Here is a 16,009-nt window from a genome sequence, read left to right on the forward strand (position 1 = left end):
GTCATCCAGACCTAAAATACACAAACACATGCACCTCACATTCCTATGTGCAGAGCAGATTCACCCAATTTGTTTCCACTGTGTGTATGTGTGCCAAGCCAGTAAATAATAACCAATCCCAGCTGTACTGTTGGCCGTCCCTCTTTCTCAGCAGGGAAACAAAGAAGGAGAGAAAGAACGAAAAAGAAAATAAAGCCCCCATCAAAATATCAGAGTAATGAGCTGGAAAAAAGTCGTTGGAGAGTTAACAGGGAGACTTCATATTTGGAATAGATTTACTAGAAAAGAAAAAGAGCGTGTTGTGAAACTGCAGGGAAGTTGAGAAAACACTATTTTCACTATTTTTAAAGGAGAAAAGATGAGTGTTCCTTAACATTCTTGAAGACAACAAAGGCTACAGCTCATTGGACCCAGAATTGTAGAATTACCTTTCAGCCGAATGTGATAGGAAATAAGAACTCTACACTCTTCTGTGGACTCTATTTTTAGGCTGTAGGAAATCTGATGCAGATTTTGGCCGATCACAGGTGTTGTCAGGCAGGTAGAGGGTTAAATATGTGTAAGATTCAGGGCGTTTTCACACAGCGTACTCGAGTCCGTATCCGAGTACGCTGGACCCCAAAGTCCCCTTAATTTTATCCATGTGAATGCAAATGTTCCATGCTCAAGTACTATGGAGAGAAAGTTGTTTCTTTATTCATCAATTAAAAAGAATGGATTTGCAATTAAAAAGAATAGATTTGCAAACAAAAAAGAGATTTGAGAGCAAAAGACAGTAAGTGGCAATCAAAAAAAAAAGATCACTTTGCTCATAAATCTGTCTTCTTTGCTTGTGAGTTGAAAACTTTTGATTGAGACTTCAAAAGTTTTGCTTGAAAATCACTCCTCTTTGTTTGCAACTTCAAAAGTTTTGCTTGCAAATTTAACTGCACTTAATGGGTGGGGCCTACACCGATGGATGAGAGAAGAGTTTCTATTGGTGGGTTTGACCTGGCTCCAGTGCCGGCTACAGCTTCTGTGTTAAACTCACTTCTGTGTTGTTTTATGTTACTGGGAGGTCAGTTGATAGTCTATTGCTCTTTGAAATTGAAATGTATCTCATAAGTAATGAATTACACTAAACAGCGTCGGCTACAGCCTGTACATTCACAGCGTGAGCAGAGGATGGAATGAGTGAGTTACAGGGAGGGGTTTACAACATAGGGCTGGGATTTAAACATTAGTGTTGACCGGTTCCCGCGGTACCAAAACAGCACGGTTCCTACTATACCAGAAAACACACCCAGACCAACTAAATGATGTTTTTTGTCTTGCTGATGTTATAAAACACACATGCTGCTACATGAACAACTATGAAAAGTGAACGGAAGACAGTCCGTTTGCTGATTTTGCTCTTTTGAGTGTTTAAAATTACTCTTTTGAGCACATTTGGCTCCTACAGGGTGGGGAAGCAAAATTTACAATATTTTGAGGCAGGGATTGAAAGACAGTGTATGACCAATTAGTTTATTGAAAGTCATGAGAATTTATTTGCCACAAGAAAATTTACATAATAGAAAATGTTTTTATTCTGTGTCGTCCTCCTTTCTCAATAACTGCCTTCACACGCTTCCTGAAACTTGCGCAAGTGTTCCTCAAATAATCAGGTGACAACTTCTCCCATTCTTCTTTAATAGTATCTTCCAGACTTTCTTGTAATAGTTTTGCTCATAGTCATTCTCTTCTTTCCATTATAAACAGTCTTTATGGACACTCCAGCTATTTTTGAAATCTCCTTTGGTGTGACGAGTGCATTCAGCAAATCACACACTCTTTGACGTTTGCTTTCCTGATTACTCATATGGGCAAAAGTTTCTGAAAAGGTATGGATAATAGTGTTAGGTATGATTATGACATCAATATATGTTTGGTTTCAAAACAACTGACGTAGTGCCTGCTGAGAAAAAACAACTAAATGCTCATTGTAAATTTTGCTTCCCCACCCTGTACAGCAAATTTATATATTTATATGGACAGACAGATGATTACAGAGAACTTGTAGGTGCGAGATGAATATGCTGTAATACGCTGGACATTGTATTTGAAAAGTACCGTAAAGAGGGTATTCTACAAGTAATTCAACAGCCAAGCCTGATTTGAATAAATTTCCTGGAACTTTGAGGTACAGTGGAAACTCACACCACACAGATTACCAGGAATTTTTGTATCCAGGTAAATAAGTTCCTGGTAATAAAAGTTCCTGGGAATGTTGGTGGAAAAGGTGTTATTATATACTTAATGTCTGTAGGGGTTTGCATTGTATAGTCCAGTTCAGAAAAAAATATGATGAGGGGATCGAGGCTAAAGCATTAAGGGTCAGCATCATCTGAAAAGCCATTAGAACAAGGATGGAAGAAAAAAACCAAAAAAAAAACAGCCTGTCCATTGTAGTTGAAATCTATGAGTCACTGGGACACAGACAGAGTGGGTTTCTAATCCAACGCCCACCTGCCGTGGCACTTGATCCCCTTTACAATCATAATTTGCTCCCTCGCCAAGACATCTTTTTTTTTGGTCTTTTTCTTCCTTTTTGCTCAGAGTTCACTCCCTTCTCTCTGTCAGGCTTTTTACTGGAGGCCAGCTTTTAGTCTGAAAATCTCCTCCTTCCTCAAACATAGACCTAAAAGAAAAAGAGAGGCAGGGAATGAGCGGGAGGGAGAGGAGAATAAGAAGAGAGGGAAAAGGGGAGCGATGGGGGGGGGGGGGTTGCGGAATTTGCTCTATGTTTGGTTTGGAAGTGAAGGCCCCGGTGCTGGGCTCTCAGGAGGATAATGGAAAAGAGAGGGAGAAGAAAGGGAGGTTTATGGATGTGTGTGCACCCTCACAGGTGGTCGACACACACAGATGGGGGGCCTTTTTTGTGTGTCTGTGGAAGTCTGCGAGTTAACTGAACTGTGGGTACGTTGGATTCAAGTACAGCTTTCATGTACTTTTCTTCCAGGATGTATTTTCTGACAACTTTTAACTTTTTATATTGTCAAACTAGACCTGTTTGAGCAAAGTATTTACTACTTTTAATGAATTTAAGAGGAACTAGAAAAGCACTCAGAGAGCGCAGACCTCCGCCAAGGCAGATCAGTCTCTCAGCCCCCCACCCCCCAACCCCGATCACCACCAAAATTTAATCATTTGTTCCTTGCGCCAGTATCAACATTTCCTGAAAATTTCATTCAAATCCGTCCCTAACTTTTTCAGTTATCTTGCTAACAGACAAACAGACAAACCACGATGAAAACATAACCTCCGTCGTTCCTTGGCGGAGGTAATAATTATTGTTGTTTTTTTTTTGTTTTTTTTGTGTGTTGTTTATTTATTGCAATATCTCCCAACATCAAGACCAATTTCAGCCTAAACAGACAAACAGCAACAGAAGATGATCCCTTGTCCATTAACTCTGTAAAATGCATATTTTTGTCTACACATAAATGTCGTTTTAGGTCACCTTCCAAAGTGCAGATTTGTCAAATTGTGGTTCATGTGTATTCGTGTATTCAGGGAAAACAGATAGACTGGAAAATGATGGCATCACACCACAGTCTACTTGTGTCTATTATGTGTTTGTGTGATGAAGCTGCGCCTTAAACATCAAATCCAGGTGTATAAATCAGTGTATGACCTGCAGTAGATCGAGGTCAGCACTGATACTTTAGGAGACGGACCAGACCGACGTTATGGACAAGTTCATATCATGTACAGAAAACACTTTCACAACCATAACCAACACTTAAGGTAACACAAGTTTACAAATGAACTTGCTGCTAAAAAATCATGACAGATTAAAGCTTCTGCATCTGCTTACATCCGGTATTATCCATGGTGTCCACAGGTTGGACAACAACTATGGCTAGTCCGAGTGTTTGCACCACTTTGTAGTAATTTTTATGTTGCATTAGATGAAATAGTTAAAAAACAAAAAAATGAAAGGAGTAGCTGTGTTAGTGTAGATGAAATGCATCAATCACTACACTGCAAAAATATAAATCTTACCAAGTGTATTTTTTCTCATTTCTAGTCAAAATATCTCATCACACTTAAAATAAGACATAATCACCTAAAGGGTAATTTTTCGGTGAGACACAAGAACTTATTTTTAGTCAACAGAATCTTGAAAATCTTATTTCAAGAAATCTTTCCAAGATGATTTTCACTTGTTCCATTGGCAAATTTTTGCTAAATTCAAGCAAAATATCTGCCTGTGGAATAAGTGAAAATTATCTTGGTAAGATTTCTTGATTATGTCTTATCTTAAGTGTGATGAGATATTTTGACTAGAAATGAGAAAAAACACAGTTGGTAAGATTTTGATTTTTTCCAGTGTAGAAGATCAGGTCCATTGAATAGATTCGGTAAAGTCTGGACATGAGTGTCAGCTATATTAACCCATAAAGACCCAAACAGCCACCGACGACCAAATGCATCAACTGATCTAAAATGTGTAATAACATCTGATCCATTAATCCTATCAATACGTTGAAATAATTGGTGTAAAATGCCACTTGGTCATGCAATATGACCCATTTGGACATTCAGAGGCTCTGTAGAGAACATGGAAACAGCATCATCTTCTACAACATTGATTCACCAGTAAAACCCATGGAGTTGGATCAATGACAGTGGATGAACACACTGGATTTATGACAGATTTTACTGAAAAAGTCACTTCTTCTTCAGTTTTCTCTATTTCTGACCTAATAACCCTCAACTTTAATCTGAGCTTTTATAAACATTTTCATCATCAGTAAATCAAATGTAGGAAAACACCTGATTTACACCTAAAAAATGCAAAATGAAGAGGATAATAGTATAATAAATTGTGATAAATCACGTGCGAAAAGTGAAATATAGAGAAAAAAAAAACCATTTTGGAACTGCCACAGAAGTAGCACTGGGTCTTTATGGGTTAGTGTAGTCAGCCTAAGTTGCAAAGACAGAAATATCTGCTTGAATACATCTAAATTAGATTGACTGTTTAAAAAATGGAAAAGTTGCATAATTCTAAAGTGATTTTTGCTGCACCTACTTGCAAAGTTTTGTAAAGACATTGTGTCTGCATTTGGATGTGAGTAATTCAACTCAATGTATTTATTTATTGATTTACAATCTACATGAACGTGATAATCTGTGAACCTCCTGTTTTCTTTGTATATGTTCTCTCTTTAACCCCACGATGAGGCTTATGAGAATTAAATAAACTAAACCAAAACTATGCAGAAGATAGGAGAGTGTGAAAATTATGGAAGAGATATACGATGAAAACAATGTCATGGAGGAAACTGAATTAAAATATTAAAGGGAAATGAAAACACAGCTCTTCTAGTTTAGTTCTTTTTTTTAACCAGCTTTTGCATAAATCAAAATGAATAAAATGCAATGCAAAAGTGCGGTTTGAGTTCTTATTGAACAAAATCAAAACAACATAAATTGAGATGAGATAAAAACTAAATGAAATAAAAAAAAAAACATTACAAGACTAAACAGACTTAAAAGAGACAACACATTAATGATTCACAGTCAGCTGCAGAGATTGGAAACTGATTTGCACACTGGAATGAAGTTCACAGTCACTATTTTCCCCAATAAATCGAATCAGTACTTCTACTTTTCCTGGGTTCTTTTATGTACAGTTATCATGTACTGGGGTAAAGAATGTACGTTCTTTTGCTACTTCTGCATGTTAGCAAACTTAAGGCTATGCACACTCAAAACATGTGCATATCTCGTGTCTGTTTGCAGATGTTGGCACAGATGCATGGAAGCTTTAGCCTGTTAGAATCAGAAAAAGGAAGAGTGAATAAGGCATTCCTGGCGAGGAGGAGGGGGAGGGGGCGCTGAAGGGAGCCAGTGGTTAGTTAGTGGTTAGAGACTAAGAGGAGAAAAATGAATGCCTGGTCCAGGGCTGGGCTCAGGAATGATACCACAACCCAGCAACGAGGAGGAGGAGGAGGAAGGAGAGGAGAAGAGACCAGAGAAGTCAGATACATATAATGTCAACATTACTGAATAAAATACATGACATCTAAACATCTGGATACATGTACGTCTACGTTGTAGTGTTTTAACCAGTCATGGCACTTTTCATCTCTTAGAAATTACATTCATATGTGACAACTCTTATGGTCAGATTCAGACACTGTCAGGCTTTGGTTAAGAAGGAAAGATGCCAAGTTTTTGTTTAACACACAAAAAACCCAAAGACATGTTTAAAATTAACCATGATACACATAATACTATTCAAACCAAACCACAATATTTTCCTAATTCTGATAAAAGCTGTTTTATTACCAATAAACTTAAGGGAGTCAGGATGTGTCTACCCAACCACCTCCTGCCTCAAGAGCAGTGTTTTTCAGCCTTGGGGTTGGGACCCCACGTGGGGTCACCTGGAATTCAAATGGGGTCGCCTGAAATTTCTAGTAATTGATTAAAAAAAAAACCAACTTACTGATAAAAAAAATATATATGATGAGTTGAGAGAGACAATCCCAATAAATAAAAGCCATGACAAACTCTGAAGCTGAAACTGAAAGCTGAAACTGAAGCACTGTGGTACTGTTTATCTTTCAAATGTTCATTGTGGTCAGTTTCAGATGCTGCAGCTCTTTCATAATTCATAGTTTAAGTTATTGTTTGTTCAGTATTAATTGTCAGCCTTGTAAATCCAAGCTGGACTGACTGTACATATCCTGACCAAGGAAAATACAATTCTCACTTTGTGCAGTAATCTACACCTGGCTTTTCTGCCTCTGTCCATAATAATATACATTATATAGACTAAATGTCTTCTAAAATTAACGTTTATTTGCAACATAGTATGGCAAACTATTACATGATCAAAAACAAATTAATTTTAGCAAAAAAAAAAAAAAAAATCTCAGTTTTGAATGTCTGGGGTCACCAAAAATTTGTGATGTTAAAATGGGGTCACGAGCCAAAAAAGGTTGGGAACCACTGACCTAGAGGGTAAGAGGGTCAGACCACAATTAAAAAATAGAACCAAAGGCCCTGTATCTCATTTTAAATCTGCATGTTAAATCTGGCAAGTTCAGTCTAATCAATAACAAGTTGAATGTTTGAGGTTGTCAGGTTCTGCCGCTATGTTACAGTCCTGTGGTCTTGATGCAGGAGATTGATCTCCCAATAGAAGTGGGAGGTACTTTCCCTGGAGGAGAACTCAACTAATTAAATGAAAGTCCATATATGACTTCCTATCAGTGCTCCATAGTAACTATATTTATATCTCTAACCATGTCCATATCATAAGTCATCAAAATATGGCCCATTATAAGTAAAGGCATTTTTTTTTTATATTCCAAAATGCATTAAAAATGTAAAAATTTGAATTTATCAAAACTGTGAACAAACTTTGTACACATTGTCCCAAGAAAGCTACATATAAAATTTTAAATGAATCCGACTATTAGTTTTGTCAGAGATGATGTTGTTTGAAGAAATTGCTAATGAAGATGACGACACAACACCTTCACAATAGCTCATGGCCGGTGAGCTAAAAATGGATAAAACCCTAAAAAGTACGTAATCAATCTATGCATCCTGACGTGATATGAAACATGGCCCAACAACTACAACAAGTGAGGGGAACAACACCACTGACAACCACAACATGTTGATTTCAAAGAAGCCGTACCAATTGTTTCCACTGAATTCTTCTCTTAAAAACCAAAGAAGATGCATTTTTCCAACAGTCCCTCTACTCTCATATCATCTTTATGAGGACCTTCTTTTAGTAAATCGTCCCACTATTGATGAGATTTTAGGCCAGGTGTTATGACATCTGCCCTATCAGGGTTTTCTTGGTTACTGAAACAGAGTTTTAGAGTGACTGCTTATTGAATAAAATCTTTTTCTACAAGTGTTGTGGTCAAGACATTACACCAACAAGGCAATCAAACACTAAGGTTGGCAGCTATTTAGTTACAACCTGGCCAGTTAGCATAACATAGCTAAATTAGTTAATGTTAGCGTTCAGCCAATAATGTATCCTACTATTTAGCAATTAGTGCTATTAGCATGTTTACAGCAATTAGCATGTTTGAAGTTGACTTTAATGTTATCAAATCCAGTTATATGTGTTAACATTTCTCAAGAAGCTGAAATTCCTTGCCTGTGTTAAACATTAGCGCTATGTTTGGTGTTTTGATAACATTAGCAGTAGCATTAGCTTGGTGAATTTCTATTAAGTTGCGACATCACTTCCTTCTTCCAGATCTAAACTTCTTTGTTCTTCTGTATTCAATCTGCTGTAGGATTGTGTGAAGCTTATAAATCTGAATCAAAGGAAAAAATACTATGGCCCCGGGTAATGTTAGCATGTTAGCTATTTAACATTAGTTCCTACTGCATCTGCAAAACCGGATATTTGTGGATTTTCCTGATACATAATATGCTTCTCTGGGGTGGTTAACATCTTCACATTTAGCATTTCATTTATTGTCAGTTCTTTATTTGTGCTGCCCAGTTCACAGGAAGATAAATAAAGTCATGTTTTATGTCAGTATGCAGTCAAGTACAAAGCTGTAAATGAACCAGGGCCTTAAACAGTATTTAAGACGATTAAAATCATTATCTACTGCAGATAAAATACTGACTGTATACAAGTGCACTCATAACTGTATTTGATTTAATTAACCCGTTCCTTCCCACCTAATTTGAGTAATTTTCTCTTATTTACCAAACCAAGTTCCAAAGCTTATCACTGAAAAACCACAAAGACAAAATAAATCAGTGACACCTCATCTGAAAGGTAACAACTTCTAGTTTCAGTTTTTATCATGTGGCGTATGCTGCGTTCCAGGCAATCACTAACTCATGTTTTTCCAACCTTCTACCGGTGAAGATGCACTGGAATGTCAGTCAAACCTGTGACTTCCCACCCTTGAACTCGTACTAGATCCATGTACTCCCAGTTCCGAGTTCTGACGTTACGTAGCAATGGTGGCCCCCATGGATGCGGTGTTTATGCAACTTGTTTATTAAAACAAGGCATTGCTCTGATGTTATTTATCTGCAAATGTTCTGCATAATCAACAGCTACTATAGCGTTAGCTAGTTTTCAGTCCATTGAGTGCAAGAATAAATTAATACCAAATACGTATCCAAATATACTAATAACATCAAAGGTAGAACAGCTTCTCTTGCCTTTATCGCCATTTTTACTTCACTGTTTCCCTCAAATAAGCAAAGAGCAAGCACCTTTGGCGATAGAAATGATTGTAAATGAGCAGAACGTAGGGTCCACCGTGCTGGTTTGTTTACATCTAACAACCACAATTCCTTGCGCTCAGGCAGTTTGGCGTGACGTGCCTGGAACGTTATGAAGTCGTGAGTTGTGGTTTGAAGTCATGAACTCAAAAAACGGCCTGGAATGCAGCATAAAATACAACCTGAGCTACACACACTAGTCCCATTAGCTTCGATCAATATCCAGGTGATTCTTTCACTGATTGTGTTTTGTTTCTCAGGAATACTGTAAAATAAACTTCAGTTGAAGAGAATCACAAAAGATTTATTATAGAAACGAAAGAGGTTGAATGGTGCCTCATTTAATAAAAGAGTTATAATAAAGGATCATACTGGCTCCACTGGTAATTGACTGTTTGGACCCGAAAGTGACTTTTATGGCATATATGACATCAGACTTAACCACCGGACAGTTTCACCCCTCACTCATGTCCAGCTCCATCCACTGGTCAATTGTGGCTCCAAAAGGACCAAATAGCAACAGCCAAATACCAAAGTTCAGGCTTCCTAATGGTAGTTCACAAACCAATAGGTGATGACGTGATGGATAAGTCTATTTTCAAGACATGTCCAAGATATGAAATGTATTTTTGGTTCACGAACATTGTACAGATCTGCAGAAATCTGCAATGGCAAATCTTTTTTTTTTGGCTAAAAGGTTGAGAAGAGATAAAGTCAGAGTTCTAAAAGAGAGGAGGAGAACCAGAGAATGCCTCCTCCTCCTCATCGAACTCCTCCACCTCCCATATGAGGCCTGCACACTCCTTCCTCTGCCGCAGGGGACAAAGAGGAGGAGTGGTGCTTTTATAGCCTGAACTCACTGAACCCATCACATACAAACAGCAGGGAAAAGTATGGAGACAGCACAGAACCGGGGTCAGCAGCCTCACAGGGGGCAAGGTGGGGGTGGGGGGGCTTCAGGTAGGGGGAGGGACGAAGATATGATGATGAAGAGGAGGAGATGAAGATGGCAGGAAAAGCAACAGCGCAGGCCTCTTAAACAGAATACTTGGCTACGTTTCTCTTTCTTTTTTTGTCACTTGTCTCTTCTTTCAATTTGATTTTTTTATTGATCCATTTTATTGAACCCTTGAAACTCACTCGGCCCATATCATCCACTTGAGTGAAGGTGTGTTTTCACAAGACATTTGAAAGTTTTCACTAATCTGACTTCAAATATCAACATTTGGGCTGAATTATGTCAAGGCTAAAACAGGCCTCAGTGCTTAAAGCTGAGATTATCTTGAACATTTTGATGTTAAACACTTAGGTATTGTGTTTGTGTTTTTGCATGTTCCTTAAAAAGGTGAATTTAAGAAACTACATAAAAAATAGAGAAAGTACCCTTGAAACTCTGAGGGTTAATTAACTTCGTATTTCTCCTGTGGTACTTTTGTCACTTATTTTCTTTTTCTTTCTTTCTCTTCATCTTCCTTTGCTTCCTAAATTCCTTTCTTCTTTTCCTTATTTTACTTTCCTTTTCCTCATGTCTTGGTAGGTTCTTTTCTTTTGCCTTTTGCTACATTAATTCATCCTTATTTTTATTCTCCTTTGTTCCCTTTTATTGTACTTCATATTTTGTGGAATTTTTTGTCTTTAGTCCAAACCTGCCTCAAATCTTTCCTGCTGCAGTTCTTCGCCTGGATGATTCCTTTTGGTCTTTTTAAACATTGCTTTCTTTCTTGTCTCCCTCCCTTTCATCACCTTTTTTCTTCCTACTTTATATTATTTTCTTTCTGCTTTTTTGCCTCTTCTATTTTCTTTCTTTGGCTTCATTTGCCATTCATTTTCTTTTATCCCATTTTTCTTTGCTTCTTACTCCTGCCTTTCTTTTCAACACTTTCTCCCTCGAGTTTCTATGTACTCTGATGTGATTTTTCCTCTTCCTCCCTTTCTTCCTTCCTTCCTTCCTTCCTTCCTTCCTTCCTTCCTTCCTTCTTTCTTTACTTCCTCAACAAAAACAAAGGACAAACGCGCACATGACTACATTGCATGCCATATATAAACAGCACCCACCCTGATGCAGACAGTGTGGGTGGAAGGGGGCTGTAAAGCAGACGCACCCAACAACAACAGGAAAGGAGTTTGCTCAGCCTCGGGCTTTTCCCAAAATCCTTCCGAGTGTCTATCCAACCTTTAAAGAGCAGCATGATGCAACAAGCCTGTAACCTTCACAACGCTGCCATCATACAAAAATCTAACATTCTCAGAAACTCATTACACTGACAACTAGACCTCCGTGTAAACTTAATAAGGAGGGTATAACTCACCGGTGGGTTACTGGACCTCAGCGAGTTTCAGTTTGTGCAAAATGATGAAAAATATCGGAGCTGGAGTTTCGACATTTCTGAGGCCTATCATTATAAAGGAGTTATGGTTGCTGATGGATGCTGGTGTCAGCGGGTGTAGTGAACGAAAAACTGCTAGGAGGCCTGATGGGAAGCAAAGGTCTAATCTCCACCCAACCTCAATGGACAGTTTGTACAAAATGTGCATGTAAATACAGTCTGTACCTTTCTATAGGATTTAAACCCACTGTATCTTACTTTTCCATATCTAATATCAAAAATGGAACAGGCCCAGGGTTTTTTGTTAGGTTTTTTATCATTATTTATTGTTTGCATTATATCAAAAGTATCTACATTTGGAGCAGTGTTGCCAGAAAGTAGCCGAGCTATTGTCTTAGAAGTCGCTAGAAATTGCTAAATGATGGTATCACCCAATTTGTATTATTGGAAATGTGCATGTAATTGTCATGAGCAATGGAGGAGAGAGGAATTACATTGTGGGAGAGTAAAAAAAACAGTATAAAAACACTCTAAATATGTCTGCAAACAAATGAACTATCCACGGTCATGTTTGGGGGTTTTTTATATCACAATTCCAACCCTCTTTTTTTTTTATTCGGGCCAAAGTGGCCTAAAAGACACACTCTGGAGGAGATACTTAGGTTCTTTATTTATTGTTTGTTTGGTTGGTTTAGTTTTTAGCTTCATTTTCTTAAGTTTGGTTTGGTTTTTAAACAAGTCACGGTAAAACATAAACATTTTTAACCATAACATTTTTAATTTTCAGTTTATATTAACAATCTAAATGGACCAAAAGAGACAAAAGAAAAAACTTATATTCAGTACTTTTGTGATCAAAAAAAGGATCTAGAGGGGTCTGAAAAATCAATAAATATAGTAAGGAAATTTGGCTAAATTGGCAACACTAACTTTTGCACCTATAGGCGTACAGATCATGTGTTTTTCTGACTCACATTTCGAGGGAAAATGTGTGCATTTTAGCGTTTTAGTCACTTTTAAAAAGTTGCAAAGTTTCCACAAAGATTTTAAAAGTAGCTAAATTTGTTGCTAGGTGCTCTTTTTGAGAAAAAGATGCTAGGGGAGTCTGAAAAGTTGCTATATCTAGCAACAGAAGTGCTAAGTAGGCATCAATGATTTGGAGAAAAACTAATTTATTCACTGTATCAAGATATTTCATTTCAATGGTGTCCTACCCTGTTTACTAACTTCCATCTACTTTGCTAAAATGAAATGACATAATGTGAATACAGCACCAATAAAGGTACCTCTTGTAGACCTTTTCCACCAAATTAGTGCAGGTTCTTGGACCAATTCTGCAAACCATGAGCTAAAACCTACAATATTGACTCACTGTAACCACTGTAATAAAGGTCAACACTGGAAGATATTGTTCTATTGCTCTTTTGTTTTGACTATTACTGACTTTTGGTGGTGGAAATTGTACAATATATGTTGGCAACTGCTAACAAATGACCTCAAATAACACATAATTGAATGGTATTGGATTAAATCACAGTTGTACACACTTCAGCTGACATGCTAAACTTTAATATCAAAGACCCTAACATCTAATTAACCAAACCTGTGTTTTTAATACCATCCAAAATAACTATACATGAGTATGTTATAAACTTAATGGCCCCCAGACTAGTAGCATATTGACTCATTAGTAGTGGTGACACATAGTGACACACTGTTTCCATCCTGATGTGGTATGATGCTACTACTCATCATCAGTCTGTTCACATGGTACTAAACACTCTACCGCCTTAATATCACCATGTCCGATGTTTATGCTCAAACCACAGCTGTGAATAATTGAATATGTACAATCTCAGTCTTACTGAACTTTTAGCATGGCTGTAAACCTGAAACATGCTGTGAAATCCTCATAAAAGCCAGTATCCATTGATATTTCAGTCAAGCTTAACATTGTGTTTTCTAAAAATGGAACTAAACACAAGAGAAAGAGTGGGACCAGAACAGATCCCTGAGGAACTCCATATGGATGAGTTGGTGGGGGTAATAACTGGGTGAATTTGAAAACACATAAAAGACAGGTGAGGCTGCAACTTGAAAGTCCACATTTAAGAGGTTTTACAGTGATCTGACCTAAACACATCCTTTCTTTCTATGGTGATATTTTAGGATTAGTGTCACTGAGCAGAGAAAGACACTGTCTGAAACATACAAAATCAAAGTCGGTATGAATTGCTTTTTGTATTTTTGTGTTATTTCAAGTAAAAAAAAACACACACACAAACACATAACTGAACATTAGCAATCTGTGTATTTTCCTTAATAAAACTCAAACTGCAAATTATATTATTGCATGCAACAGCCACAATTTGACTTTTTTTGCCAAATCGTGCAGCCATGATTTGCAGCTTGACAACTAAACTCATTTAAACCGAACTGTTGGCTAGAAGCACTCTCTAACAATAATTTTGTGTTTACATAAATACATGGGTATCATTCCAAGACATAGTAAATACTGTAAAATATCAAATAAAATCAATTTTATGGCCATTTTGCATTTTTGTAAAGGCTGAGAGATGCCACTATATCCACTTTTCCATACTTAGAATACTTCATCCATTCCTCCATCAACTTGTCCAGCCCCCCCACCACCACCACCCTTTTTTTTTTTTTTTTTTTTTTTTTTTTTTTTTTACTGCGCCCCTGCCCACATCTCAGTGAAGTATGAATGTGATTATGTGGGTGGAAAATATGGTATATGCACTTGATAATTATTACAGTACGTAGGCGTTACATATGTCTACAGTCATGCCATGATTTCTAAATATCTCCTTAACAACATCTGTACGGAGAATAACTTTCAAACTCTGTATCAAGTAGAATAATAACATCACTGAAGCAGCTTTCTGACACAGTGTAGGACATAGAGCAGCAGATATCTGGGCTCAGTAGAATATGTAAACCCTGCCCACATTTGTCCTCAACGTGCGCACCGATATATGATAAATAAAGATGCGTGCGTAATTTATCCAAAGCTGCATAAAAAGGACTAATGGGAATATACTCTCATTGTTTGGATAATAACTGTAGTTTTGAGGAGTTGTTAAATTAATCTACTTGGTAAATGAAAATAGTGAATGTCGTTTTTATTTACCTTTATTCAGCCTGTTGAAGTCAAGCAGCCTCCTCTGCCTCCACTTGTCTGTCTGAAGATGCTTTCGAGGCGTCAATAAACACAAACTGAAGACACAGATCACCTAAATCAGACGAGCTTGGTCGGTTTTCCCCGAACCATCTTCAGTCAAGTTAACATAAAAAAAAAAAAAAAAAAAAGAAAGAAAGAAAGAAATTGGTATTGTGTTAAAAAAAAAAAAATCCTCCCACTGGGAATCGTGAAAGACAAAAAAAAATGCCTGTTGCGAGTCGATTTTCAATCGAAAACCTTGTCCTGGTGATAGTTTTCCCTTAGAATCAGTGACTCAATGACTGACAAGAGAATACAAACTAATTGGTTTTGGATCGGGTCGATGCAGGCTGCGATATGAATGTCAAATCCGCCACACATGCGTAAAGGCGCTCCTGGAGGCGCATCGCTCAGTTGCGACGCTGGTCAACTGAGCTCCAGCGGCGGTGATGAGGGAGGATACAGGGAAAGAGGCAGAGGGTGGAGAGGACGGACACCAGGGAGGAGATATCCAGCCTCCAGTTAACTCCTCACAGTGTGAAGGAAGCAGGAGGCACAGTGACGCAGATGGCCACTAGACGCTGATTCCGAAACCACATGGTTCATATTAACTGACATCTAATGTTTCAACGTGTCAGTTTTTTCCTCCAGGCCTCATTTTAGTCATTCATTCTTTTGATTTGATCCCTTGGTGCTCCGTGTTTAACCCCTTGTAGACTACTGTTGTGAATTGACCTCAGTATTCCACTGTTTTTGTCATGAAAAGCTGCTCAACACTCTGTGAATGTACCTGGTGACCTATGACCCCTTATGTTCATTGGTACATTTCATGATGTTATTAACCCTTTCATGCATAGTGGTCACTCCAGTGGACAGTTATTCTACAGCTGTTCTCTTATATATTCATGGGTTTTGTTGTTTTAGTGTCATATCAACCAACACAGTGGACACTAATGCATCATCCCATACACTGACATTCATACCATTACTGTAACGTTCCTGTTCTTTTATCTAAATCATTTGCTAATTGTTATTAGACTGTAATTTACAGAGTTTGTTTTTTTTTTTTTTTTTTTTTTTTATTATTATCTGAAGGAGTAATACCTAGAAATATAGTATGTTCAAATGAGAGAAAACATCAGATTAGCAGCATTAACCTCCTGAGACCCAGGAAAGTGAAAATTTTAGCTTTTTTCCATTAAACAGTTGTCTTGATTGGAAACTGCATAATGCAACAGGT

General features: G+C 37.6%; 1 pseudogene; it reads right to left on the reverse strand.

Annotated features, from left to right (window-relative positions):
- LOC115427752 (zinc finger protein GLIS2-like) overlaps positions 1–15,208 on the reverse strand; it is a 67,266-nt pseudogene extending 52,058 nt beyond the window's left edge.
- Positions 15,209–16,009: the final 801 nt, after the last annotated feature.

This window comes from Sphaeramia orbicularis, chromosome 1 (genome assembly GCF_902148855.1).
Source record: "Sphaeramia orbicularis chromosome 1, fSphaOr1.1, whole genome shotgun sequence".
NCBI classification, from domain to species: domain Eukaryota; kingdom Metazoa; phylum Chordata; class Actinopteri; order Kurtiformes; family Apogonidae; genus Sphaeramia; species Sphaeramia orbicularis.